Here is a 6,313-nt window from a genome sequence, read left to right on the forward strand (position 1 = left end):
TCTCCTCACTATGTATAACACATCACCCATCATACCAATGCCCCACACCATGTCCTGTCACCTCTCCTCACTATGTATAACACATCACCCATCATACCAATGCCCCACACCATGTCCTGTCACCTCTCCTCACTATGTATAACACATCACCCATCATACCAATGCCCCACACCATGTCCTGTCACCTCTCCTCACTATGTATAATCTATCATCCATCATACCAATGCCCCACACCATGTCCTGTCACCTCTCCTCACTATGTATAACACATCATCACCCATCATACCAATGCCCCACACCATGTCCTGTCACCTCTCCTCACTATGTATAACACATCACCCATCATACCAATGCCCCACACCATGTCCTGTCACCTCTCCTCACTATGTATAACACATCACCCATCATACCAATGCCCCACACCATGTCCTGTCACCTCTCCTCACTATGTATAATCTATCATCACCCATCATACCAATGCCCCACACCATGTCCTGTCACCTCTCCTCACTATGTATAATCTATCATCACCCATCATACCAATGCCCCACACCATGTCCTGTCACCTCTCCTCACTATGTATAATCTATCATCACCCATCATACCAATGCCCCACACCATGTCCTGTCACCTCTCCTCACTATGTATAACACATCACCCATCATACCAATGCCCCACACCATGTCCTGTCACCTCTCCTCACTATGTATAACACATCACCCATCATACCAATGCCCCACACCATGTCCTGTCACCTCTCCTCACTATGTATAACACATCACCCATCATACCAATGCCCCACACCATGTCCTGTCACCTCTCCTCACTATGTATAACACATCACCCATCATACCAATGCCCCACACCATGTCCTGTCACCTCTCCTCACTATGTATAACACATCACCCATCATACCAATGCCCCACACCATGTCCTGTCACCTCTCCTCACTATGTATAACACATCACCCATCATACCAATGCCCCACACCATGTCCTGTCACCTCTCCTCACTATGTATAACACATCACCCATCATACCAATGCCCACACCATGTCCTGTCACCTCTCCTCACTATGTATAACACATCACCCATCATACCAATGCCCCACACCATGTCCTGTCACCTCTCCTCACTATGTATAACACATCACCCATCATACCAATGCCCCACACCATGTCCTGTCACCTCTCCTCACTATGTATAATCTATCATCACCCATCATACCAATGCCCCACCCCATGTCCTGTCACCTCTCCTCACTATGTATAACACATCACCCATCATACCAATGCCCCACACCATGTCCTGTCACCTCTCCTCACTATGTATAACACATCAACCATCATACCAATGCCCCACACCATGTCCTGTCACCTCTCCTCACTATGTATAACACATCACCCATCATACCAATGCCCCACACCATGTCCTGTCACCTCTCCTCACTATGTATAACACATCACCCATCATACCAATGCCCCCACACCATGTCCTGTCACCTCTCCTCACTATGTATAACACATCACCCATCATACCAATGCCCCACACCATGTCCTGTCACCTCTCCTCACTATGTATAACACATCACCCATCATACCAATGCCCCACACCATGTCCTGTCACCTCTCCTCACTATGTATAACACATCACCCATCATACCAATGCCCCACACCATGTCCTGTCACCTCTCCTCACTATGTATAACATCATCACCCATCATACCAATGCCCCACACCATGTCCTGTCACCTCTCCTCACTATGTATAACACATCACCCATCATACCAATGCCCCACACCATGTCCTGTCACCTCTCCTCACTATGTATAACACATCACCCATCATACCAATGCCCCACACCATGTCCTGTCACCTCTCCTCACTATGTATAACACATCACCCATCATACCAATGCCCCACACCATGTCCTGTCACCTCTCCTCACTATGTATAACACATCACCCATCATACCAATGCCCCACACCATGTCCTGTCACCTCTCCTCACTATGTATAACACATCACCCATCATACCAATGCCCCACACCATGTCCTGTCACCTCTCCTCACTATGTATAACACATCACCCATCATACCAATGCCCCACACCATGTCCTGTCACCTCTCCTCACTATGTATAATCTACATCACCCATCATACCAATGACCCACACCATGTCCTGTCACCTCTCCTCACTATGTATAACACATCACCCATCATACCAATGCCCCACACCATGTCCTGTCACCTCTCCTCACTATGTATAATACATCACCCATCATACCAATGCCCCACACCATGTCCTGTCACCTCTCCTCACTATGTATAACACATCACCCATCATACCAATGCCCCACACCATGTCCTGTCACCTCTCCTCACTATGTATAACATCATCACCCATCATACCAATGCCCCACACCATGTCCTGTCACCTCTCCTCACTATGTATAACACATCACCCATCATACCAATGCCCCACACCATGTCCTGTCACCTCTCCTCACTATGTATAACACATCACCCATCATACCAATGCCCCACACCATGTCCTGTCACCTCTCCTCACTATGTATAACACATCACCCATCATACCAATGCCCCACACCATGTCCTGTCACCTCTCCTCACTATGTATAACACATCACCCATCATACCAATGCCCCACACCATGTCCTGTCACCTCTCCTCACTATGTATAACTACATCACCCATCATACCAATGCCCCACACCATGTCCTGTCACCTCTCCTCACTATGTATAACACATCACCCATCATACCAATGCCCCACACCATGTCCTGTCACCTCTCCTCACTATGTATAACACATCACCCATCATACCAATGCCCCACACCATGTCCTGTCACCTCTCCTCACTATGTATAACACATCACCCATCATACCAATGCCCCACACCATGTCCTGTCACCTCTCCTCACTATGTATAATCTATCACCCATCATACCAATGCCCCACACCATGTCCTGTCACCTCTCCTCACTATGTATAACACATCACCCATCATACCAATGCCCCACACCATGTCCTGTCACCTCTCCTCACTATGTATAATCTATCATCACCCATCATACCAATGCCCCACACCATGTCCTGTCACCTCTCCTCACTATGTATAAACACATCACCCATCATACCAATGCCCCACACCATGTCCTGTCACCTCTCCTCACTATGTATAACACATCACCCATCATACCAATGCCCCACACCATGTCCTGTCACCTCTCCTCACTATGTATAACACATCACCCATCATACCAATGCCCCACACCATGTCCTGTCACCTCTCCTCACTATGTATAATCTATCATCACCCATCATACCAATGCCCCACACCATGTCCTGTCACCTCTCCTCACTATGTATAACACATCACCCATCATACCAATGCCCCACACCATGTCCTGTCACCTCTCCTCACTATGTATAATCTATCATCACCCATCATACCAATGCCCCACACCATGTCCTGTCACCTCTCCTCACTATGTATAACACATCACCCATCATACCAATGCCCCACACCATGTCCTGTCACCTCTCCTCACTATGTATAACACATCACCCATCATACCAATGCCCCACACCATGTCCTGTCACCTCTCCTCACTATGTATAATCTACATCACCCATCAGTACCAATGCCCCACACCATGTCCTGTCACCTCTCCTCACTATGTATAATCTATCAACCATCATACCAATGCCCCACACCATGTCCTGTCACCTCTCCTCACTATGTATAACACATCACCCATCATACCAATGCCCCACACCATGTCCTGTCACCTCTCCTCACTATGTATAACACATCACCATCATACCAATGCCCCACACCATGTCCTGTCACCTCTCCTCACTATGTATAACACATCACCCATCATACCAATGCCCCACACCATGTCCTGTCACCTCTCCTCACTATGTATAACACATCACCCATCATACCAATGCCCCACACCATGTCCTGTCACCTCTCCTCACTATGTATAATCTATCATCACCCATCATACCAATGCCCCACACCATGTCCTGTCACCTCTCCTCACTATGTATAATCTATCATCACCCATCATACCAATGCCCCACACCATGTCCTGTCACCTCTCCTCACTATGTATAATCTATCACCCATCATACCAATGCCCCACACCATGTCCTGTCACCTCTCCTCACTATGTATAACACATCACCCATCATACCAATGCCCCACACCATGTCCTGTCACCTCTCCTCACTATGTATAATCTACATCACCCATCATACCAATGCCCCACACCATGTCCTGTCACCTCTCCTCACTATGTATAACACATCACCCATCATACCAATGCCCCACACCATGTCCTGTCACCTCTCCTCACTATGTATAATCTATCACCCATCATACCAATGCCCCACACCATGTCCTGTCACCTCTCCTCACTATGTATAATCTATCATCACCCATCAAACCAATGCCCCACACCATGTCCTGTCACCTCTCCTCACTATGTATAACACAACACCCATCATACCAATGCCCCACACCATGTCCTGTCACCTCTCCTCACTATGTATAACACATCACCCATCATACCAATGCCCCACACCATGTCCTGTCACCTCTCCTCACTATGTATAACACATCACCCATCATACCAATGCCCCACACCATGTCCTGTCACCTCTCCTCACTATGTATAATCTATCATCACCCATCATACCAATGCCCCACACCATGTCCTGTCACCTCTCCTCACTATGTATATCACATCACCCATCATACCAATGCCCCACACCATGTCCTGTCACCTCTCCTCACTATGTATAACACATCACCCATCATACCAATGCCCCACACCATGTCCTGTCACCTCTCCTCACTATGTATAACACATCACCCATCATACCAATGCCCCACACCATGTCCCTGTCACCTCTCCTCACTATGTATAATCTATCATCACCCATCATACCAATGCCCCACACCATGTCCTGTCACCTCTCCTCACTATGTATAACACATCACCCATCATACCAATGCCCCACACCATGTCCTGTCACCTCTCCTCACTATGTATAACACATCACCCATCATACCAATGCCCCACACCATGTCCTGTCACCTCTCTCACTATGTATAACACATCATACCAATGCCCCACACCATGTCCTGTCACCTCTCCTCACTATGTATAATCTACATCACCCATCATACCAATGCCCCACACCATGTCCTGTCACCTCTCCTCACTATGTATAACACATCACCCATCATACCAATGCCCCACACCATGTCCTGTCACCTCTCCTCACTATGTATAACACATCACCCATCATACCAATGCCCCACACCATGTCCTGTCACCTCTCCTCACTATGTATAAGCTATCATCACCCATCATACCAATGCCCCACACCATGTCCTGTCACCTCTCCTCACTATGTATAACACATCACCCATCATACCAATGCCCCACACCATGTCCTGTCACCTCTCCTCACTATGTATAATCTATCATCACCCATCATACCAATGCCCCACACCATGTCCTGTCACCTCTCCTCACTATGTATAATCTATCACCATCATACCAATGCCCCACACCATGTCCTGTCACCTCTCCTCACTATGTATAATCTATCATCACCCATCATACCAATGCCCCACACCATGTCCTGTCACCTCTCCTCACTATGTATAACACATCACCCATCATACCAATGCCCCACACCATGTCCTGTCACCTCTCCTCACTATTGTATAATCTATCATCACCCATCATACCAATGCCCCACACCATGTCCTGTCACCTCTCCTCACTATTTATATCACATCACCCATCATACCAATGCCCCACACCATGTCCTGTCACCTCTCCTCACTATGTATAATCTATCATCACCCATCATACCAATGCCCCACACCATGTCCTGTCACCTCTCCTCACTATGTATAACACATCACCCATCATACCAATGCCCCCACACCATGTCCTGTCACCTCTCCTCACTATGTATAACACATCACCCATCATACCAATGCCCACACCATGTCCTGTCACCTCTCCTCACTATGTATAATCTATCATCACCCATCATACCAATGCCCCACACCATGTCCTGTCACCTCTCTCACTATGTATAATCGATCATCACCCATCATAACCAATGCCCCACACCATGTCCTGTCACCTCTCCTCACTATGTATAACACATCACCCATCATACCAATGCCCCACCATGTCCTGTCACCTCTCCTCACTATGTAGAATCTATCATCAGCCATCATACCAATGCCCTAAC

This window comes from Dendropsophus ebraccatus, chromosome 1 (assembly GCF_027789765.1).
Source record: "Dendropsophus ebraccatus isolate aDenEbr1 chromosome 1, aDenEbr1.pat, whole genome shotgun sequence".
NCBI lineage: Eukaryota > Metazoa > Chordata > Amphibia > Anura > Hylidae > Dendropsophus > Dendropsophus ebraccatus.